Source organism: Aethina tumida, chromosome 4 (genome assembly GCF_024364675.1).
Source record: "Aethina tumida isolate Nest 87 chromosome 4, icAetTumi1.1, whole genome shotgun sequence".
Classification (NCBI taxonomy): Eukaryota; Metazoa; Arthropoda; class Insecta; order Coleoptera; family Nitidulidae; genus Aethina; species Aethina tumida.
Genome location: NC_065438.1, coordinates 12930282 through 12956650, shown reverse-complemented (window position 1 = coordinate 12956650; position 26369 = coordinate 12930282). Strand labels below are relative to the sequence as shown.

Here is a 26369-nt window from a genome sequence, read left to right as displayed (position 1 = left end):
AAACGAAAAATAATTTTAATAAGAAGAAAAAATAAATTTTAATTATTTTAATTTGAAAATCATCGTTAAAAGAAGAGATTTATACTTAAAATTTTAAAATAAAAAAATAAATTAAAATTCATAAATTTAATTATTATATTTAAAAAAAAACGAAAAAATATAATTTGTTATATTATTTATTGAAATTATTTTAATTTACTGTCATTAGAAAGAAGTGGGTTGGTTACATCTAATTTTTTTTCTATTACTATTTTTCACATACATAAAATTTAGATTTTAATTTATCAATATATTTAAATTATTAAATTGATTCAGATTCAAGTCAGAATTGATCGAAATATTTTTTAAATATAATTTAAAGAAATATGTATAAAATTATCATAATTTGCTATAATATTAATTTTAATTATTAATCATCGTTAGATAGAAGGGGGTATTAAGTATTATGATTTTTCATTTCATATAATTTAACGAATTTTGTAGAACAATATTATAATTTGTTGTAATATTAATTTTATATATTTTAAGTTGAATATGGATATCAGAAAGAAGGAAGTTACATCTCAGAAAATAAGTATTTAAATTTTATGTCCCTATACACTTTATATTCTTCACATCGACATCTTGACTTTAAACAAAAGTAAGACTTCTCATTCGTTTCTATAAAATATAACGTTTTCCGTTTTTCTAGTAGTTTGTATTAAAACATCAAAGTTTTTGTTACATGAATTTTTAATGAAATGAAAATATTTCATTAAGCAATTGTGGATTTAATTTATCTTGTGACCTGGGAAAATACGTAGAATAAACTCAATGAATATTCATATAAGTATTATGGTTTCAAATTATGTTTTTGTTGTGTTACTTATACATATTTGATATATTAATGACGAGAACGGTAAATTATCATAAAAACGACATTATTTAGGTTAAGTATTAAATAATTTTTGACAAATATCGTTTTAATGAAAATGTGTACACATATAATGCATTAACTGAATATTAGTGGTTTTATTGATGAAAACGTGAATTTTTATTAAAATTATAAAATATGAATACAAAAAAAAAAAATAATCAGAGTATTTAATTTACATACCAAATACCTAAATACGGTGTACAAAATTTTATTTCCAATCCTTGGTTATTAAATGCCTATTTTGCAATGTTTGTTCTGTATTCATAATTTTAGTAAAATAATAAAAGGATAAATAAAGCATGATTTAATTAAAACTATCGCATCCGGCCATTTTAAAATCTTTTTCGATTAAAATTCCAATATGTAGGATTTAATATAATTTTTAATAAATCCTCAACTCAACTTCTAACCAATTTAACACACTTCATTCCTCCGAATCTGCGGACTTTAATAGAAACACTACAAAATCTCACGAACAAAACTCGAGTTTCAATTAATTAACGTAACCGTGGTTCGGTTGGAACGTAATAATTTCAATGCCGGAATAAACAGTGCACCGGCAATAAAAACGGTGCAAACGAAAAATGTTTTGCGAAGCGGACCTTTATGATAATTATTTCAGCCTTGCCATCCAGCTAGTCAGAGTTCACGATTCGTTTTAATTTATTAATCTCGTAACAGGCTGTAATTTAATTATAAATGGGTTTTAGCATTGTTTATGGCGGTTACTTTCTTAATAATTACTGGTTCAAGAAATTGAATAATAATTCTCGAGTATTTATTGCTGTTAAATAACAATTCAGCCCTGAAATTTGTATCTTAACTTACAGTAGTGGTCATTACTATAGCAACTTTTTAAAATAATTCTTCCTTAGTTTTATCCCTACAGGATGCTTAACATAAGCAGAGTCATCATTTTTTAATAATTTAAATTTATACTCTTCGTCCCCACTGTTCTGGGTCCAGTGAATGGGATCCTAAGAATGGGTCAAACAAAACCTCATCCACAAACCATCTTCTCACAGTTCTTGAACTGATTTCAGCAAGTTACATTTCCGCCAAGTTGGCTTTAATTTCAGTTGGCGATAAGATTAGATGGTTTTTTGACATTCGAATTATCAAGTTATTGATTTTTTTAAGTATTTCAAACTCAAGATATTTTTTTTTTGTTGCTATCATTTGGCCAGTTTCTCTAAATTTTTTAATAATAAGTGAAACGATTGACTTATTTAGCTGCAAAGTCTTAGCCATCCATCTCTTATTGTGTCTCTTGGTCTCGCTACGCTGAATTATAATATTTCTTGCATTTTTCATTTCAACAAATGATTAAATAATTATAATAAGCACAAGGCCCCTAGTAAATAATCAATTTAAATTCATGAGAAAAATAAGAGACCATAAAGTATAAAGTTGGTATAATTTTGTCGATTTAATAAATAATAATAATAATAATAAAAAAGGACTCAATTTTTAAACAATAAAATTAAATTGAACGGTTGCATAGTAGTTACAACAATAACAGGAAAAACAAAATAACTATTATAGATATTGGCATCCAATTCAATTAGTCCAGTACACCTTTTTAATGTATTTTAATAAGTTACTCTGTATGGAAATTAAATTATTAAAATCACAATTTGTGATTGAAATTATTTATAATTTAATATAAACACAATACTCGTTCCTAACAAGGTTACATATATACTAAAATGTGTAATAAAATCTTCATAATGTAAACATTAATAAACTTATACAGCATAAATAAATTAATTTAGAATGAAAGCACTTACGATTGTGATCAAACCAGACAGACACCTTGAAAATAGTGGTTTAAATTGTGTATAAATTTAAATATTTTACCAGACACAATGCGAAATCTGAAAAAAATATTAGTTGTAAGTTATTTTTAACATACTCTTTTTATTTTTTAATTGCTCTTAAATAACATTTATGATAATATTTACTTGGAATTAATTAACACTGAAGTATATATAAACAATTTGTCCATAATTAGCTATTTGCAATTATAATTTGAGCCAGTTTAAATCTAATTTCTTCCATGTAATGCTATTTAAGCTTTCATTTAAGTTAGCAAACTCAATTTTTTGCCTTTACTGGATAGAAGTGTGTTACTGTAAGTTCATTATCGTTGTTAATAATTTTAGGCTTTCAGCTACGGAGTCAGGACAAAATTTATAATGTTTGCTAAAAATAATAATTAGAAAATTCCTATTAGTATTATAAATATATGAATTATTAAGTAGTTTTCAATATATTAACACATATATATTATTATTTTATTATTTTTTAACCTTTGACTTTTAAACCTTAAATACTTCACATCTCTTGGGCATTTAATTAATTTATAAATTTGCCTCTGTTCTATTGAATACGAACCCTCACACAATTTTTCAAACAAATCACTTTTTTCGTTAAAAACCATTCTTTAACCAATTTTGGGGTACTTTGGATCGTTGTCGTGATGAAAAATATAACTTACAGGCACAATTACGTCTCTAAAACATTACTAAGGACGTCTATAAACGAACTTATCCATTATGTACTCTATACGGTGAAGAAGACACAAAATTGTATTAATTATCCACTTTGAAATAATGCATTCATTTTAAACAGAAGATCAGAAGGTACAATGATACAATCATCGTCCGCCTAATAAAAATTTAACATATAAAAACACGGTGGAGGAAATTTTACTTTGGGGTTCTTTTCCGGATTTCAATATAATTGACATGTTGTGGAACAACATGTAATCTCAATTAAAACATCAAAAAACACCAAATTTTAGTGAATTGTGGTTATTAATTGAAGAGTCGTGTAGTTTCATTTCAAACAACCATTGTCAATATTTGATTGGGTCTTTGCCTCATCGTTTGGAGGTGGTTGTAAAGAGTAGAAATTATTTTGATTTAGATACAAAATTCATAATGGGTTAAATAGTGATTTTCAATTTCCATTTATCAAGCCATCAAAGGGTATATTTTATCTGTGAGTTAAGTAAGTATTTTCTTCGAATATTGATTTTCTATACATTTATAAAATGAATGAATGTTGAAAATCAGATATAGTCGACAGTTTTTATTGTTATTTGTTGAAAATTAGAATTTATGTCGAAAACTTCTTAACAAAAGCATTAAATTAAAGCACATTTTATAAAAGTTCATCCCCATTTCATAATAACCTTGTTGTTGGTTCCACCGTGTTCCCCACGAATCCGCACAGGCTGATTTATTATAATTCAAGTCGGAAACGGGCCACTTAAAATTGTCACATTTGAATAAGAATGATTTAACATCCCACTTAGGAAATCGTCATTAGACGTAACTAAAAATTCGGTCGATAAATCACCGACGAATCAGTTCCGAATTTACCTAAAGCCCAGTCGGGATTCCCTAAATCATTGTCTGGCGGAACAATCGCGTTTGACATACGACCATATTTCCATCAGGGTCGGACGTTCCGTTTCGCCCGATCTCCGGAACTTAGTTCGTACGCGGCGGTGATCTGGGCCACTATTTCACAATTACCGATGCATTCGATTTGCGTGGCCGCATTCACGATTCCATGGCGAAGTCGAATTGTCCGGATCGCGGCGTGCGTGTCCACACAATCTGGAACGGGGTATTGTATGTGCGATCGAACAATGCCAAACATTATTCCGGACGTATGTACGAATTTTCCTTTTGGTGTTTAAATAGACGAACGAATCGAATTGTTCCTACAATTGATCTACAAGAAAATTTCGTTTTTTGTGAAAGAATTCGTGTTATCGCTGTTAATTATCAATTGATAATTGCATCATGATTAATGTATAATTTATGGCAGTTAATATTTGTATCTTGATAATTATCTGTTGATAATACGTTTAAATACTAAAAATTTACGTTTACATTTTAATATATCATTTTGGCTTTTATAAAATGGGTTAAATGAAAATAAATTAAATATGCCACAGCAAAAATTAATTAATCTCCTTAAATGTAATTTCATAATTTAAAATATTGTTTTTATTAATTCAGTTCAAATTCATTATAAATAAATTGTAATGTTATTAAATTTGATTTGGTTTAACGCATATCGATATTATTAATATTTTATAAAACAATACTAATTATTATTTAAAAAGATTTTCAAAATGTATTAAATAAAATAATAGTTATCATTTTTAATTATATATTTTAAAATTTGTATTGCACACTACAGGGAGACCCAAAAAAGAAATTTTACTTTACACTAAAATATTCAAACAAAAATTTCAAATTAATTTGGCTTAATGAAAGTACGCTTAAATTTAATTTTATATTTTAAATTGTAATTTTCACTAATATAGTTCAAAATTATAGCAAAGTCATACCTGTATGTATTATTTCTATAATATCCGCATTTACATTAGCCAATTGATTGATTTTGGTTGGTAAATTTCATTCAAGGACATTGTGAGTTATGGGTATGTGTTTAGAAATTAATTTTTATATATACAAAAATTTTAAATTACTGTTGCCCAATGAATATACTTTTAAATTTAAGTTTATATGTTAAATTGTAATTTTTATTAAAATAGTTAAATATAAACAAATAATTAGTTATAAATTTGTTTTGCTGACAACTGGAAAAGTTTAAAATTATATTTTTTATAATAATTTAAATTTTTTTGTATTAATGAATATAAACTAAATATTTAAATTTACATTTTAAAATATAATTTTGACTTTTTTAATATGGATTAAATAAAAATAAATTAAATAAGCCACAGCAAAAATTAATGCACTTAAATGTAATTTCATAATTTAAAATTATGGTTTTTGTTAATTTAGTCCAAATTCATCGTAAATAAATTGAATTTTATTAATTTGATTTGGTTTGATATATATCAATATTATTAATAATTTACAAAACAATACTTACTTAATTATTCTTTAAAAATAATATACAAATGTATCAAATTAAATATTATCATTTTTAATTATATATTTTAAAATTTGACTATGAATTTCTATTTCAGATAACAGAGAAACTCAAAAACTAAATTTTATTTTACAATATAATATATTCAAATAAATATTTTATATTAATTTGGCATAATAAAAATACATTTAAATTTAATTTTATATTTTAAATAGTAATTTTTACCAATAGAGTTCAAAATAACAACAATTAAATTAAATATGTTTAATTAATTAATAAAATATGTTAAATTAAATTTTAAATTATTGTTGTCTCTTAAATTTAAGTTTATATGTTAAATTGTAGATTTTATTATATAGTTCAAATTAAATATAAACAAATAATTTAGTTATAAATTTGTTTTACTGATAACTGGAAAAGTTAAAAATTATATTTTTTATAATAATTTAAAATTATTTTGCATTAATAAATAAAAACTAAAAATTTAAATTTACATTTTAAAATATAATTTTGATATTTTTAATGTGGATTAAATGAAAATAAATTAAATATGCCACAGCAAAAATTAATTAATGTACTTAAACATAATTTCATAATTTAAAATATAATTTTTATTTATTTAGTCCAAATTCATTGTAAATAAATTGAATTTTATTGAATTTAATTTGGTTTGACGTATATCAATATTATTAATATTTTACAACACAATATTTACTTAATTGTCTGCACTGACGATTATTTTGTTCCGTTTTTAAAATCGTTTAATATTCAAATATATATTAGTGTTATTTGTATTAATATTAGAGTTAAAAATAAATTAGTGAATTATACTAATTAATATACTTAAGTGTAATTTTGCATTTTAAAATTTCAACCATGGATTTTGTGAGTTAGATTAGATTATTATTATATTTTTTATAATAGTTTAAAATTATTTTGCATTAATAAATATAAACAAAAAATTTAAATTTACATTTTAAAATATAATTTTAATATTTTTAATGTGGATTAAATTAAAATAAATTAAATATGTCACAGCACATCATTTTAAAATATAGTTTTTATTAATTTAGTCCAAATTCATTGTAAATAAATTGAATTTTATTAAATTTGATTTGGTTTGACGTATATCAATATTATTATTTTACTAAACAATACTTAATTATTCTTTAAAAAGATTATCCAAATTTAAATAAAATTATAATTACCATTTTTTGAATATATACTTTAAAATTTGACTACGAATTTGATTTGAAGATAACAAGGAAACACAAAAAATAAATTTTACTTTACTATAAAATATTCAAACAACAATTTTAAATTAATTTGGCTTAATGAAAATACACTTACATTTAATTTTATATTTTGAATTGTAATTTTTTCTAATATGGTTCAAAATAATAGAAAATAAATTAAATATATCATACCTGTATGTATTAATTCCATAATATCCGCATTTATATTGGCCTATTGATTGATTTTGGTTAGTATAAGATGTGTCTTCTGTCTTCACTTACAAATTTGCATTTGTTTAGCAAGAGTGAAAGAGAAAGAAATATATGATCACGAGTGTTGGAAAAGGACGAACATAGTGATTGGCGGATGCGCCGTCTTAGTGAGCTGTGCATATTTATGTGGTCAGCGTGTTCAATTGTTAAAACTCAGAATCGCAGTTTTGGACAGCAACAATTATTATTTTTCTCATTTAGTTTCATTTAAAATTGATGTATTAGTGGTATGTATGTATATTACAATTAAATTTAAACAAAAATTAATTAATTTATACTAATAAATCATTTAGTTTTTTAAAATATATTTTTTTTTTATATTGTTACCAATTAATTTGAAGTAATTATGGGTAGTTTTACTAAGATTGTTCATTAGATATTTAAGTCTCAATAATTATCAAGTGATAATTGTCTGTTCTTCCAAACCTAAAAAAATATAAATTATATTTAAATTAAGTTTTATTTTATACCTTCTTCAACAATAACTGTTTAATTTGATAATTTTATGTTGGTTTAATGGTTATAATTTTAGTTTGACTAAAACACTAAAACTATAAATTAAAATAAACTACAAAATAAATGCGCAAGAATTAATTTATTTGCAGTTAATGTTAATTAATGTGTGTACCAAACTCGGAAACTAGAAAGATAATATTTACTACGAACTCTTAAAATGTTCAAAGAGACACACACATAAAAGCATTAAACTTCGAAGACATATTTCAAACGTCTCTCATAATTTCAAATTACACACCCCCCGATGACAATTTGCTTTTACAAATGTTGTTGAGGGCGAGAATTATCTGCACAATCCGGATAAATTAACTGACCGATTGTTACGGTTTTCGAACAAAACAAATGGAAACGTGCGGTCTGACTAAGCGAAGAGTCCGACTTCCACCTAACAAATGATGTCTGATTGGAAATTTCGGCTGGTAAATTGAATATATCGAATTTGATAGATGGTGGATTGGTTAATTGGTTTGTTTTTAATCGTTCCTCGATAACATCTACCATAATCACTTTCCGATGTTTGCGTTAACAAAACGAAATACAAAGAGTCGCCGACCAGAAAAATGGACGCTTTCATTAATTCGTACGGAAAGACCGTACGAACAACGAGAATAAATACATATTTCTTAAATGAGAAACAGAGTGCAAACCCACCATTTTCATGCAGACGTCAGAGCAATATCCACATCGCATTTTGCATTTCAATTTACATTTTAGCATAGTAATTACCACATCGACTCTTGCCGGCACACACTAGGAAATTTATCTTCCCATTTTGCGCCGCTAAGCCTTTCGCCCCGAAAGAAATAAATCCAGTTTTTTTTTCACCTAGCACAGATCCAATTTGTGTTGTTTATAACGCTCTGGTGTGATTTCCCTAGCGGTGGGTCTTCTCATTACCGGGCACATTGTTTTTTCAGCTTTTTTATTTTTGGTTTCGGTTGAATTTGAGTGCAACTGAACGTACAAAACGGGCAATTGCTTTAAGTAGTTCGAAGCTGGTTTTATTAATTATTTTTATAATTTTAGCCTATGCCGTTCAGTACATGAAGTTTTCCCATCGGTTGTTTACCCACCGCTGTTATTTTATCGAAGCCATCCAGAAATAGCAGTCAATTATCTATCATGATTAATTCCAAGAATTTTTGTACTCTATCTAAATTCGTTTAGAATACTTTCAGAAGTACCAAATGATATTTATTTATATTCTTGTCATATCAACTGATTATTGTATCAAATTATAGAAAAATTTTTGTATTCACCTAAAATTGGTTTAAAATTCCTTCAGAAATAGCAGTTTGATATTTATTCCATCACAATTAATTATTTCAATTATCTATCATGACTAATCTTTAGAATTTTTCTATTCTGTTCAAATTCGTCTAAAATACTTTCAGAAATAACAATTGATATTTATATCCTGATCATGTCAATTGATAATTTTATCAAAGTATGGAAAAATGTTTCTATTCACCTAAAATTAGTCTAAAATATCTCCATAAATGGTAGTTGATATTTATACTATGATAAATTCGTCTAGAATACCTCCGTAAGTACCAGATGATATTCACCTAAAATGGATTTAAAATTCCTTCAGAAATAGCAGTTTGATATTTATTCCATCACAATTAATTATTTCAATTATCTATCATGACTAATCTTAAGAATTTTTGTAGTCTCTCTAAATTCGTCTAAAATACCTTCAAAAATAACAGTTAATATTTATATACTGGTCCTGTCAATTGATGATTTTATCAAATTATCGAAAAATGTTTGTATTCACCTAAAATTAGTCTTAAATATTTCCCGAAATAGTAGATGTTAATATTTATACCTTGATAATTATCTATTTCAATTATCTATCATGATGAATTCCAAGATTTTTTGTATTATCTCTAAATTCGTCCAGAATACCTCCAGAAGTAGCAGATGATATTTATATCCTGGCGATATCAATTAATAATTGTATCAAATTATTCAAAAATTTTTGTATTTATCTAAAATTAGCCAAAGATATCTTCATAAATGGTAGTTGATATTTATACTATGATAAATTCGTCTAGAATACCTCCAGAAGTACCAGATGATATTTATATTCTGGTTATATCAACTGATAATTGTATCAAATTATAGAAAAATTTTTGTATTCACCTAAAATGGATTTAAAATTCCTTCAGAAATAGCAGTTTGATATTTATTCCATCACAATTAATTATTTCAATTATCTATCATGACTAATCTTAAGAATTTTTGTAGTCTCTCTAAATTCGTCTAAAATACCTTCAGAAATAACAGTTAATATTTATGTCCTGGTCCTGTCAATTGATGATTTTATCAAATTATCGAAAAATGTTTATATTCAACTAAAATTAGTTTAAAATATTTCCCGAAATAGTAGATGTTAATATTCATACCTTGATAATTATCTATTTCAATTATCTATCAAGATTAATTTCAAGAATTTTTGTATTATCTCTAAAAATATTCAGATTACCTCCAGAAGTAGCAGATGATATTTATATTCTTGCCATATCAATTGATAATTGTATTAAATTATTCAAAAATTTTTGTGTTTACCTAAAATTAGCCAAAAATATCTCCACAAATGGTAGTTGGTATTTATACTATGATAAATTCGTCTAGAATACCTTCAGAAGTACTAGACGATATTTATATTCTGGTCATATCAACTGATAATTGTATCAAATTATAGAAAAAATTTTGTATTCACCTAAAATTGGTTTAAAATGCCTTCAGAAATAGCAGTTTGATATTTATACCACCACAATTAATTATTTCACTTATCTATCATGACTAATCTTAAGAATATTTGTATTCTCCCTAAATTCTTCTAAAATATTTTTAGAAATAACAATTGATATTTATTTTCTCGTCATGTCAACTGATAATTTTATCAAATTATGAAAAAATGTTTGTATTCACCTAAAATTAGTCTAAAATATATCCAGAAATAGTAGTTGTTAATATTTTTACCTTGATAATTATCTATTTCAATTATCTATTATGATTAATTTCAAGATTTTTTGTATTATCTCTAAATTCGCCCAGAATACCTCCAGAAGTAGCAGATGATATTTATACTTTGGCCATATCAATTGATAATTGTATGAAATTATTCAAAAATTTTTGTATTTACCTAAAATTAGCCAAAAATATCTCCAGAAATAGTAGTTGATATTTATTCTATGATAAATTCGTCTAGAATACCTCCAGAAATAAAGATGATATTTATATCTTGGTCATATTAACTGATAATTATTTCAAATTATGGAAACATTTTTGTATTCATCTAAAATGGGTTTAAAATTCCTTTGTCTAAAATTTCTGCAGACATAGCTATGGATAAATATTCCTTGATAATTCTCAATTGATAGTTTTATCAAATTAATTAGAAATGTTTGTATTCCTTCAAATGTTGTCTCTAATATAGTTGATATTTATACTTTAATATAAAGTGATAATTATTTATTTGAAAATTGTATCAAGATTAGTCAAGAATTTTATAATGCCCTAAAATTCTTATAAATACTTTCCAAAGTATTTATTAAGATTATTCAATAATTAAAAATTAGTTTAAATATCTACTGACTGATATTTAGGATTTTATAGTTATCAATTATATCAAATTAATAAAAAACAAAAATTCCTCCTTAAACTCGTCCACTTCCAGAAATAGCAATTCGTAATTAATCCTCCATCACTATTAATTATTTCGGTTAAGTTTGAGTGCCACTGAAGGCAATTGCTTCAAGTATTCCGTAACTGGTTTTATCAATTATTTATTATTTTAGCTTATAAGGTTCAGTAATTGAAACTTTCCCATCAATTATTTACCCACCGCTGTTAATTTATCGAAGCCATTAGAAAATTAATGAGAACATTTCCATGTGTGCAGCAAACAAGCGAAAAAGGTAATGGAGCGAAACGGCAAACATTCAAATATTGAATAATGAACCCCGAGCTCCGGAAGTTTTACGTCCCGAAGTGTACCCAACATCTTCGGCCGATTCGTTTTGACGTAACGGCCGAGACCAAATAAATAACCGAATAGTTTCCGACGTTGAGCAATGAGCTGCACACATTGATATTCCCGGTATGGACCAACAAAAGATCGAAGGAATTTTGCTCATATGCATCCGTCCTACGCGAAAATTGAATTAGTCCGTTGTTCCGGGACGCCTCAGACATTTCATTCTTTCTTACGGAATTTTACAATTTTCGTCGGAAAAACGCCGCACAGATATATGGAATTCTCATCATCCTTTTGAAGGAAAATCGTGCGCGTTCACGTATTTATTATCTCGCGGATCTCGACTAAAACCGTTTGCCAAAAACGCCTATACGGTTCTTCTAAATCGAAACAATGAATGTTTTAGTGCTTCTATTGTTGCAATGCGTTTTAGACATGTCAGTGAATATTTATCAGGAATAAATTATGTATCCTGGAAAACGATTTTCCCAATAGAGTGCCATTCACAGAACTAAAATAAATTAATTTATTTTAGGAAACTGTGAATCAGTGAATGAATAATTATATATTTTAATTTGAAGGACAGTTCAAATGGAAAAGAATAATTTAGAGCAATATTTCTTCGTCTATCTTGATTTTTTTAAATAATGGGGTTCGTTCAGCCCATTTTAGTGGCTATTTTTTGTTCAAATTTGAAAAATAAATTTATCTTTAATATTATAATATACCTGAATAACAAAGTCAGTGCTTTTCATATGTTCACTATGAAGGAAAACGTTCCTGCTTATCATTCTGTCCAATCTCATTCACAATGCCATTATTTGTTACAATAATAATATTGATAATATTGTCACCGATACAAGGTCATTGCTTGTCATTTTCTTCTATCTGAATAATAACATCATAACTTGTATTCTTTCAAATCTGAATGATATCACTGCCTATATTTTGTCCAATCTAAGATACAACATCATTACTTGTCATTCTGTCCAATCTTCTTGTCAGATAATTAACAGCTGTTAATATGAATGAAATGAATGAAACAAATATCTTTCTAAATAAAATTAAGATATACCAACAAGTACGATTTTAAAGTAGACTAGGTGCTAATGGTAGTACCCCATTTAAATTAAAATTAAAATTTTATGTTGTTAGTTAAGATACTTCTCTTTACAAGACTTTGATGAGGTCAGAGATTATTATTTTGTCCAACTGAATAGGTATATCACTATTTGTATTCTGTGCAATTTAAAAGACAACATCATTGCTTGTCGTTCTGTTCAATCTGTTTGTCACATAATTAACAGCTAATAAAAAGTCGAAAGGTGGAACAAATAATATTTTTCTAAACAAAATTAAGATATGCCAACAAGTACAACGATTTTAAAGTAGACTAGGTACTATTCGTAGTACCCAATTTAATATGCAAAAATTAAAATTTTATGTTGTAAGTTAAAGAACTTCTCTTTACAAGACGTTGAGCAGGTCAGTGATTATCATTTTGTCCATCTGAATAGGAATTTCACTATTTGTATTTTGTGCAATTTAAAAGACGACATCATTGCTTGTCGTTCTGTCCAATCTGCTTGTCACATAATTAACAGCTAATAAAAAGTCGAAAGATTGAACAAATAATATTTTTCTAAATAAAATATATAAGATATACCAACAAGTATAACGATTTTAAAGTAGGCTAGGTGCTATTGATAGTATCCTATTTAATATGCAACAAAACAAAAATTAAAATTTTATGTTGTAAGTTAAAGAACTTCTCTTTACAAGACGTTGAGGAGGTCAGTGATTATCATTTTGTCCATCTGAATAGGAATTTCACTACTTGTATTTTGTGCAATTTAAAAGACGACATCATTGCTTGTCGTTCTGTTCAATCTACTTGTCACATAATTAACAGCTAATAAAAAGTCGTAAGGTTGAACAAATAATATTTTTCTAAATAAAATTAAGATATACCAACAAGTACAACGATTTTAAAGTAGGCTAGGTACTATTGGTAGTATCCTATTTAATATGCAACAAAACAAAAACTAAAATTTTATGTTGTAAGTTAAGAAACTTCTCTTTAGAAGACGTTGAGGAGGCCAGTGATTATCATTTTGTCCATCTGAATAGGAATTTCACTATTTGTATTTTGTGCAATTTAAAAGACAACGTTATTGCTTATCGTTCTGTCCAATCTGCTTGTCACATAATTAACAGCTAATAAAAAGTCGAAAGGTTGAACAAATAATATTTTTCTAAACAAAATTAAGATATACCAACAAGTACAACGTTTTTAAAGTAGACTAGGTGCTATTGGTAGTACCCTATTTAATATGCAACTAAACAAAAATTAAAATTTTATGTTGTAAGTTAAGAAACTTCTCTTTACAAGACGTTGATGAGGTCAGTTATTATCATTTTGTCCATCTCAATAGGAATATCACAGCTTGTATTCTGTGCAATTTAAAAGACAACATCATTACTTGTTGTTTTGTCCAATCTGATTGTCAGATAATTAACAGCTATTAAAAAGTCATAAAGATGGATTAAATATTTTTCTAAAGAAAAATGAGATATACCAACAACGATTTAAATTAGATTAGGCGTTATTCATAGTACTTCCTTCAATCTGCAAGAAAACAATAATTAAAATTTTATATTATAAGTTAAGAAACCTTTCATAACGAAATTTTTATAAATAATGTAGATTTGATTTTATTCTTAAACATGTGATTTTGTTACAGCTTCTATAATTATTGGAGGCGTTTGCTGAAGTAAGTAGAATTTTTACCCTAAACGAGCTTAATTTAATTAATTTGGACATCATAAAATGGTACTTGGTACTGATTAATTTAGGTTTCTGTTATTCTCTTCATTCTGTTAAATCTGTCTAATACTGTTATTGCTTGTTATTCTATCCAATCTAAATGTCCCTGAATGTCAACGTCCTTACTTTTCATTCTGAGATATGTGAACGTCAACACAATCAATTTAAAAGTCTTTGTCGTTCTGTCCAATCTGCTTGTCAGAAAATTAATAGTTATTAAAAAGTTGAAAAAGTTGAAAAAGTAGACAAATACTATTTTTCTAAATAAAATCTTTATGAAATTTGATAAATTAAATTGATCTGAATAGGAAGTATTCAATAAAACCGATAATTAACGGTACATTAAATACTGAAAAATGGCAAAATATCCTTAAACACGTAATTCTGTCACATTAACATGTAATCTAAATTTACTGGGACATTTGCAGAAGTAACAGCAATTTTTGCGCCGGACGAAATAACTGTTTTGAATACCGTGCCGCCGTAATTAACAATAATTAAAGAGTAAATCGACGATAATTATTCGATACGTTGTCAACGCTGTTCCACATTCGCCTTTCGCCTTTCTACCATCGGTTCGGCGGCCAGGATCAATTCACCGACCGCAAACACATGCAAATTACATGCATATGCGGTGTTTTTCTTTGTCGCGAAAGTGTGTCCTTTCAATATCGGATGCGGACGGTGGTAAAATTGCAGGAAATTGCAGGACATTTCGCGATTACGTGGGGGGAAACAACAAAATAAAAAGGCGGCTCCATTTTCTTCCATAACCGTTGATATAAAATTGAATTTGCCTTTGAAGGGGCCGTGTAATAAAAACGCCGGAAGAAATTGTCTTTGGTTAACGTCGACGGGGCAAATTCGTGTGTATTTCCACTAAGGGCTTTTCAATGTCTACTTCCATCATTATGGAGTGGATTGTTTGACGAATTTAACGACACCCTGGTTGGCTCGACGGAAATAATTATCGGTTTTGTATCTGTGTGATTGTTAGTGAATTCACCTCTACTTATAAATAACAATTGCACAATCTGATCTGGTCCAAGTTTGATAATTAATTCGGATAATTAATAAAAAGTTGGCGACGTTTTTTCGTCGCGTGTTAAAAATAGTCACGGAAAATGCGAACTATATTTAAAACCAGGAACATCTGTTCATATAGGTAAAACACGAACCTAAATAGAGTCCTTTACGTCGTTTATTGACGTAATAATGTCCGATGTGTGATGAAAGGACCTCCAAAATTAGGTGGCTTTGCCCCATAACATTTTCTCTGAAGTTTAGAATTTAATTACTTCTAGTTAATCAATTTAATTTGTTCCTCTAACGTGGCATGATAAAAATACTTTACGTGACAATTTATACGAGGGCAGTCACATGGTTCACAACACAGATTAAACATTTTGTGAGATATTTCATGAAAAAATTAATTTCCACTTGGCCAGCAAATTCCCCAAACTTTAATCCAATAGAAAGAGTTATGGGTGCTGTGAGAAGATGACTTGAATCGCCAAAACCATTGTGGGAACCATCAGCAGCGTCTAAAGTGGTTAAAAATTGGTTAAAACATAATCATGTTGAGGTCCTCGATTGGCCTGCTCAAAATCCGGATCTAAATCTAATTGAAAATTAGGATTTAAGCTCTTTAAGTTTGATACTTCCACTAAACATCAATTGTTGGTTACTTTCAGTACAACCCCCGTAACAAAGATGAACACTCAACCGAAAATAAAATGCAAAATGCATCATCTTGTAAATACTCACCGTTCTCTACGTATTTTAAACGGATTTTATACGAGTAAGAAAGCAGATGCAGCGTGCTGCTTTTTTACGTCCATTTTAACTGTAAATATAGTTTCCAATTTTCCGTTCGGTGAACAAACAAGAAAACGCCGCTACGGGAGATATGAATAGTTATGCTGGAGTATAAAATTTGTCGCGTTCTCGTTCTGCAATCTTTTGAGGCGGCGTCGTCTGTTGATTTGCACGAGATTGTTGCTCGAGTGACTCGGCGACGAAACCACTAAACAGGAAATTCCGTTTGGATCGGTTTAAATTAACGGGGATTGGGCGTAATTTGGATGTCTTCAAATTCGTCTGGACTGTTGGATTATTCAGTGGAATTAAATTATTCAACGTTCCTAAATTTCACGATATAATTCAGCGTTTCCACTGTTCAGTTTTAGTTTTAGTCTAAAATTGTGTTGCTGTTCTTGAAGAAAATGTAAATTTTTACATGAATAAAATTGTATAATTAGGAAAAGTAAATAAATTACCATTCAGAACAGAGTAATCATGAAAAATGGAGGAAAATGTTATAGAAATATAAAAAAAAATAATTTAGATGTCAGTTATAATATACATCATATATCATCCTTAATCATTAGAAGAAGATTTTTTAGCAATTATAAACTTAACTTAAACCACTTTTCTAATTTATTTTAAACAAATTTTTAGTCTCGGTTTCATCTTTGTTGAAACACTTTGTATATTTTTAGAGTTTCAAATTCTACGTGTAACTAAAATGGCAATACCATGTTATTAATTTCTTTTTCAAAAATATTGACAGATTGATGTCAATCTGGGTCTGCCCATCATTTTTAATGCTGGAAATTTTATTTCTTTATACAGAGTATTCGTCATTTCCTTTTAATTTTGTGTCTTAAAAATTCAATAACTTTGTTATTTTCAATGAAACATCATGTATGTTTTGGCATAAATAAATTAAATATTAAATAATCTTTCGATTGGATTGGTTTCCAAATTATTAACAGACGTTTTATATAGATTTCTTTTATTACTAAGTTAGAAAATCTTTCTTATAATAAAGTTTAAATTACTAAAATTTAGTTCACAACAATTATACAAACTGTAATGATTTTTTAGTTGCTGTTATAATAAATAATCAATATTTTTATATTGATATTTGATGTGATGTACTTGGCTAGTAAATTTATTAAAATTTAAGAAGCAAAAAATATCATGAGAAAAAAGAGAAGTTATTTTTAGTTGAAAAATAATTTTACTTACAAAAAATTGTAATTATTTATATAATTTTGTTTTCGATGTATTTTTGTTGTTGTTTTTCAAGAATCTTGAATATTACGGTTAGTTAATTTTAAAATTTTAATTACTAAAATTAATAAAAATATAAGAATCAATATTTTTAAACTAATTTGTATTAACATCAAAATTTATTTGTATAATGTTACCTTATTGTTGGATTTAAGACAATTCTAAGTAACCAGCGACATCTCTGAACAAATAGATAACAACGAATTAAGATTATTATAATGTAGACTTCTACTTTTGTAATGATGTTACACATAACATTAAACTATTTTAAAATATGACAAAGTAAATAAAGCAAACTAATCATTTGCTTAACAAAAATATACTCTTTAAAAAAATAAATGTTAGTATTAACTTGAATAATTGAAATTTAGTTGTTAACAATTATAATATAAACATGAGATAAGGTTTTTTGTTAATATTAAAAATGAATAATATTAATAATACTTTATGTGATTATAAGAATGTTTCTGAGTAAAAACCAAACACTAATATTTAAATTTATTTAAATAATTACTTGTTATACAATAATAATGTATAATATTTTTGTAACCTTTGGATCTTGATAATTAACTGAGAGTGATTCATTCAATTTATTTGTAATTATAATTTTAATGACTTAAAAAATAAAGGTGACAGAATCTTTCAATTCCTACTTTATAAACAAATATTTAGTTAATTTTAAAATCTTCATTATAATAAAAATTTAATTATTAAATATAATAATATAAGAATTTCTAGTTGCTTTAGAAATAATATTTTTAAACTAATTTGTATTGGTATAAAATTTTATTTGTTATATGTATTTTGAATTGTACTGTGTATTTATTAGTTTTGGAAATTAGGACAATTCTAACCACCCAACAACATCTTTGAACTAATAGATAACAACGAATTATGATTAATATGATGTAGATTTCTATATTTGTAATATTTAAAATATTAAAATTTGACAAAGTAAATAAAACAAATTAGTCATCTGTTTAATCAGAAATATACTAAAAGCAATTAGATTTTTTTATTAATACTTAAAATTATATAAATACTTCATAATACCTTGTCAGTTGAAGTTAATTATAAGAATGTTTCTGAGTAAAAACTAAACAGTTAACAAAGATTTAGATTTATTTAAATAATTACTTGTTGTATAATAATAATGTATAATATTTTTGCAACCTTTGGATCTTGATAATTAATTGGGAATGATTCATTCAATGTCTTTGTAATTATAATTTTAATGACTAAAAAAATAAAAGTGATTACATTTAAATTATTCAAGTAATATAAATACATATAATGACAGAATCTTTCAATTCCTACATTATAAACAAATAGTTAATTACAATTTCCGCATTGTTATTAATAGCACAAATTTTATGAATTTCAAAGAAGTAAATTAAGTTAGTAAAAGTTGTAAACATGGAGTCATAAAACTTAGAAAACGAAGCTAATTATGGGAGTATATTTTTGAATAAAGACCCAAGCATTAAAAAGTTTTTATTGGACTATTTGTGGTATCATAATATATAAAAACGCACCACTTAGTACAAGTTGAAATTTATTAAACATTCACATATTTAGGTTAGTAAATTTAATCTTGTACTAAAGTATTCAAGAGGTTTCCTGCTGACGAGAGTTTTATTCTGACTCAGATTTATATTTACGTTAACGTTTTAGTTATAAATAGTTACTATAATTGAAAACTTAATAACCAATATATTATTAAACAATATTAATAGAACTAATTTAATAAACAACGATTTCTAATCTATACAAAATTATACATAGCACTTCACACCAATAAACGTTTTAATTTATTTTAAGACGAGCTAAAATTAATACGTCCAATTTAATTTCCATTACAGTTGCCGATAAATCAAATTAAATGGCAGATAAATTTCGCAAAACAGTTTATATGTATCAATGTAATCAGTGTTGGAAAGAAAAAGGAGACCAGTTTCATTTTCTAGCGAGTAAACTACATCCTGCGGCTCCGACGATTCGTATTGTCAGCGTATATTTCACCGCTGCCATTTCCCCTGTCCTCTCACACTACACCGAAAGGCGAAAAATCTGGACATATTTTTTCTGTAAATCTTCCATAGATCAACCGAGTCTATATGTCTTCTTTATTCTTTAAACATTTGATGGAGAAATATGAACGTATAAATAAGAATTGAATGCTTTGATGAAGTTAAAAGAAAATGTCTCAATTATATTTTATGCCTACCATTCATTACCTTATCGTTTTTACCTTTTATTTGTACATTGAATGTTAATTTAGCTCTAATTGCCGTCTTTCCTATATAAATGCTTGATAGAGAAATGTGAAGGTATGAATATGAAATGAGTGGTTCGATATAGTTAAGTGAAATTGATTCAATTTTATTCTATGCTTATCATTAGCTCAATATCCTTATCTTTTGTTTGTAACATTTAATGTCAGCTTCAGATGTGTAGTAGAAAAATTCCAAAGGTCACCCACCTCTATTTGTCTTCTTTTCTATTTAAATGTTTTATAGAGAAATTCGAAGGTATGAATAAGAAATGAGTGGTTTGATACAGATAGGTGAAAATATCATAATTATATTTTATGCTTATCACTAGCCCAATGTCGTTATCTTTTGTTTGTAACATTTAATGCCAGCTTCAGATCTGTAGTAGAAAACTTCCAAAGGTCACTCACCTCTATTTGTCTTCTTTTCTATTTAAATGTTTGATAGAGAAATTCGAAGGTATGAATAAGAAATGAGTGGTTTGATACAGATAGGTGAAAATGTCATAATTATATTTTATGCTTATCACTAGCTCAATGTCTTTATCTTCTGTCTGTAACATTTAATGCCAGCTTCAGATGTGTAGTAGAAAACTTCCAAAGGTCAACCACCTCTATTTGTCTTCTTTTCTATTTAAATGTTTTATAGAGAAATTCGAAGGTATGAATAAGAAATGAGTGGTTTGATACAGATAGGTGAAAATGTCATAATTATATTTTATGCTTATCACTAGCTCAATGTCTTTATCTTCTGTCTGTAACATTTAATGCCAGCTTCAGATATGTAGTAGAAAACTTCCAAAGGTCACCCACCTCTATTTGTCTTCTTTTCTCTTTAAATGTTTTATAGAGAAATTCGAAGGTATGAATAAGAAATGAGTGGTTTGATATAGTTAAGTGAAAATGTCTTAATAATATTTTATGCTTATCATTAGCACAATGTCTTTATCTTTTGTTTGTAACATTTAATGCCAGCTTCAGATGTGTAGTAGAAAACTTCCAAAGATCACCTACCTCTATTTGTCTTCTTTTCTATTTAAATGCTTTAAAGAGAAATTCGAAGGTATGAATAAGAAATGAGTGGTTTGATACAGATAGGTGAAAATGTCATAATTATATTTTATGCTTATCATTAGCTCAATGTCTTTATCTTTTGTTTGCAACATTTAATGCCAGCTTCAGATGTGTAGTAGAAAATTTCCAGAGGTCACCCACCCCTATTTGTCTTCTTTTCTATTTAAATGCTTGATAGAGAAATTCGAAGGTATGAATAAGAAATGTGTGGTTTGATACAGTTAAGTGAAAATGTCATAATTATATTTTATGCTTATCATTAGCTCAATGTCTTTATCTTTTGTTTGCAACATTTAATGCCAGCTTCAGATGTGTAGTAGAAAACTTCCAGAGGTCACCCACCCCTATTTGTCTTCTTTTCTATTTAAATGCTTGATAGAGAAATTCGAAGGTATGAATAAGAAATGTGTGGTTTGATACAGTTAAGTGAAAATGTCATAATTATATTTTATGCTTATCATTAGCTCAATGTCTTTATCTTTTGTTTGAAACATTTAATGCCGGCTTCAGATGTGTAGTAGAAAACTTTCAAAGGTCACCACCTCTATTTGTCTTCTTTTCTATTTAAATGCGTTATAGAGAAACTCGAAGGTATGAATGAGAAATGGGTGGTTTGATATAGTTAAGTGAAAATGTTTTAATTATATTCTATGCTTATCATTAGCTCAATGTTTTTATTTTCAGTATGTAATATTTAATGTTTCAAATGTGCAGTAGAAAAGTTCCATAAATAACCTAACTTTAAAATCCACTTAAAATCTTGATAGGTTACTTAAATCAATTAGTCTTCCTTCCCATATTGATGGAGAAATTCAAAGGTGTGAATAAATAATGAGTGGTTTGTTACAGTTAAATGAAAATGTCTTGATTATATTTTATCATTACCTCGGACGTTTTTTCTTTGTTTTTATTGCAGTACTAACGTACAAATAACAATTAAAAGAAAATGTCTTAATTATATTTTATGCTTATTATTACCTCAAGCCAATATCAAGCTTTTTATCTTTTGTTTGAAACATTTCATACAAGTTTAAGATATGTAGCTGAAAACTTGAACCAACATTAACTATGCTTTACCATTGAAAATTTAATTTTGAAAACACCTTGGAACAGTCGCAATAAAGCCATTACAGCGATGATCTTCCTGAAACTTTCGACGTAAAGTGAACGTAATTTAATATTATCTTTATTACCGACGCTAAGGGATAATTTGTAATTACCTCGGTCCCTAATAGTAATAACCGCGTCCCAAAAAGTGGTTACCGAACGATAACCCCGCAGGGTTAACGCAATTAGCGTTCGAATTCACACATTCCTGCTAAATAAAATTTCGTCCGGTTGTCCTGCCGTCGTGTGCAGTGTGCGGTGACCGGCACCGAAGGACGAACGAAAGAAGGAATGAGAGCGGAGGTTTTACGTCCCCGTGAGTTTATTTACTTTACGACCTTGTTGTTCCGCGCTCAGTGTAATGAGTCGGAGACTCTAATAAGCAAAAAGAAACGTAAAAGAACCTCACAATACGGACCCGCTCCGAATAACCGTCACATTTAAATCAGCAGTTCTGTTCGTACCGCCACGGATGTTTTTTGGTTTATGCGTCGCCATGTCCCGATAGATAATTCAGCGATTTCGGGCCGGCAAATGAGTGCGGCTTAATGAGTTGCACTCGGATGCGATTTGTTAACCGGGGGCCCCGTAACGTAATGCATGATGTTTTCGCAATTTTTGATGTTGACGGTCATTAAATCGTTCGCTTTTAAGCCAAAGTGCTTTGCGGAATCCGATCGTTTTTGTTGTGAAATGCGGGCATTAATAATTTTAATGAACCGCTGATTACGTGGCCGCGGTCGAGATTGCACAAGTCGTTTTGGGCATGGATGCTGCTGCGCATGCCCGGGGGCGTGTCTAAGTTGTTTCATTCTGAACTTTTGTACACTCTATTACAGTTTTTTTTTTTGTTAATTTCGATCATTTATTATTTTAAAGTTGTTTATGTCTGTCAGTTTTTAGTTATTACGAGTTAGGCAATAAATTCAATAGATTATATCAAGGTCCACTAATAGTTTTGTATTCTCCTAAAATTAATTTAAAAAATTTTTGAATATAGCATTTTATTAATAAATACTTAAACTTGACATTAAATTATTATTACAAAACATAATACACAACCATAAAAATAAAAAGATATAATTCTAAGTACAACGAAAAATTCTTTAATTGTATTGATTCTAAAATCAACACGTTCTCAAAATTAAATCTATTAAATATATCTATATAATATTTATTATTCAATAAAAACGAATTCTCAAAAGAGTTTAAGAATTTTGATTATTATATAATTTTTGTAATTAATCGATATCCTTTATAAACAATTATATTGGGTGAAGAATTAAAAACTACATTATTAAAAAAAATGTAATTATATATGTATTATATAGTATTATTTTTGTTTTTTTAGAATAATAATTTATTTATTTATTAATGAGATTGAAGTTAGCTTCTAATAATAATATAATATTGATAATTAATTAATAATAAAAATAAATAAAAATATTTTCGAGGGTTTAGATTTTACAAGATTCAGAAATTTATAGGTACATAAAAAATTTATAAAATAATTCGTTTCTCTATTAATGAAATTTATTTTGGTTTGTAATAAAAAAATGAAGAATTTTTTAAATTATTTTTTTATCAGGATAATTATATAATTTTGACAATTATTCAATATTATAAATATCTCATATATTCTTGATTTTATAGAATACAATATTTATAATAGTTGGAGATTTAGAAAATATATTTTAATAAAGGAAATTGATAGTTATTAACTATTGTTTCAATAGTAATTTGTGTTTTTTAATGAGGTTGATTATTGCCTCTAATAAAAACAGAGTATTATTTATTTTTTTTATTTTAACTCTTTTTTAATTATCCAGATAATTATTTAATTATGGTAATTATTTGATATTTATTACAAATACGATTCTTTGAATGATTTTATGGGATAAAGGATTTTATTTCTTTCTTATTATTGGGTTAATTATCTAATTTTGATAATAATTCGATATTTATTATATATATATTTTTATTTTGTCTCCCTTTTAAGTATCCACATCATTTTGATAAATTTTTATTTTAAATATAGGCTTTTTTGAATGATTTTATGGGAGATTTTTTGTATATCCTTTTAATCATTTAAATAATTTTCTAATTTTATTAATTATTCTAGATTTATTATGAACTCATTTTGTGGAATAAAAGATGTTATTTGCAATTATATTTTACTCAGCAACAAAATATTTACAAGATTAAATAGAATATATGTATGTGTATAAAAAATTTTGTTATACATGATAAAATTATTTTAAATACATATTTTTGTTGTTTTTTTAGAATAATGGTCTATTTCTCTATTAATTAAATTGATTATTTTCAGGATTATTTGTGTTATTTTTTATTATGTACCTTTTTTTCTAAGCATAATTATCTAATTTTAATAATTATTTGATATTCATTATAATATAGAATTTTTTTAGATCTTAATTGTATGGGATAAAGATTTAATTAAATAATTTTTTCCTTTAACCCTTTTTAATTATCCTGATATTTATCTAATTTTCATATATTTCATATAAATATAGTAAATATAGAAGATTTATTTGATTTTTTTTTTAAATAATTGATTATTTTAATTTCTAATAAAAGAATTAAGAATTGTTTCATTTATCTATTTATTTTATATGTATTTTAATCAGTATTATCTAATTTTGATAATTATTCGATATTTAATTTGAATATAGGATATTTTTGAATTCAAATTTTACAGGATGAGTTATTTTTTTAGTCATCTGGATAATTATCTAATTTTGATAATTATTTAATACTTATTTTAAATGTAGGATATTTTAGAATCCTGATTTTATGGAAGATGCTGTTTACAAACAAAATAATATTCATAATAATGTTTTTGTTGTTTTCTTAGTTTGTCCCTTTATTTCTGAAATTGAGTTTAATTTCTAATTAAGAAATATAAGAATTATGTAAATTACTTTTTATTTTATATCTTTTTAATAAAATTTTATAAATTAAATGTAAATAATGGATCCAGAAACAAAAAATAATATTGACACTATGTGAAAAAATAAAATAACTTCTTTAATTAATCGGGCAATAATTTAAGATGATAATAATTGATATATTATATTATGAGCAAAAAATGTTATATCCAGAAACATATTATTTACCCTAGTTGATGATTTTAATAATTAAATTTTAATCTCAATTAATTATTTTAATAAGCGAGAATGGAACATATTGTGGACAAAGGTAAAACCAATAAAGGTGGTGTTTAGAGAACGGATTATTAATTTATCGTATATGATAAAATGAGAAAAATCGATTATGAATTTTGTTCAAGGATATGTCTATGAAAATTTCTGTAAAAAATGCAGACTATAATATGTGTTAAGACTCTTAACACTCAACTTAAGTACTTGTTTTTTAATCATAATGAGTTTTTTAATGTTGTGTTAAATTATGTTAAGTTTATGTTGAAAACAAAAACACCATAAAAATATTTCCGTGTAAACTGTCTAGTTTTTGTCTAGTGACAGTAGTAAAATTTAATTATAAACAATTGCATATTTACTTTGCACCATTATCTTAAGAATTCAATCCAAGGAAACTGATTATGAACAATATAAATCGAATTACCACTTTCATTCCGTCTTTTTCACGAAAAGTTTCATGGGAAACAGCTAATCAAACCATTGCGGAGCGGCCACGGTTCATTAGATATTATTTTATTGTAGTTTCGGAGTGCCTTTTGCCTTTTTTGATGATCGTACCGTGACGTTTTACGGCCACTCGTAAAAATGCATGTTTTATGTAAAACGGCCCGGTTTTCTGTCGTGCACGATGGCTCCGTGCAATTTTATCGGTGCCGGTTTTGTTATTTGCGTAATTAAGAATTGAAGTAAAATGCGGACAATCGCTTCAGCAGTCCGGATGTTTTAACTACTTTAATTAATTAGATTTTTATTATATCTGTGATTATATTTTTTTGTGGATATAAAATTTAGTGTTGTCGTTTTTTACGTCGTAAACCAAATCTCTGGGAGTATAAAAATAATCTGGTTACTTTTTTGTGCAAGTGAAGGATTCTCTGTTAAATTTTATGTTCGGGATGACCTAAATTGATTGATTAAAAAGTTGATATTTGTCACTGTTCCTGAAACATACTGATTAACATAGAACATAGAACATAG

General features: G+C 26.6%; 1 protein-coding gene across 5 annotated transcripts in view; it reads left to right on the top strand.

Moving 5' to 3' along the window:
* The window catches only part of LOC109601623 (alpha-mannosidase 2), a 118995-nt gene that overhangs the window by 2264 nt on the left and 90362 nt on the right, over nucleotides 1-26369 (top strand). For 2 of the 5 annotated variants that reach the window (XM_049966941.1, XM_049966940.1), the window contains exon 2: nucleotides 14596-14625. The exons of the other annotated variants lie outside the window; for them this stretch is intronic. The gene's annotated coding sequence lies outside the window, so the exon portion shown is untranslated. The remainder of the gene's footprint in view (nucleotides 1-14595; nucleotides 14626-26369) is intronic. 5 annotated transcript variants of the gene reach the window in all.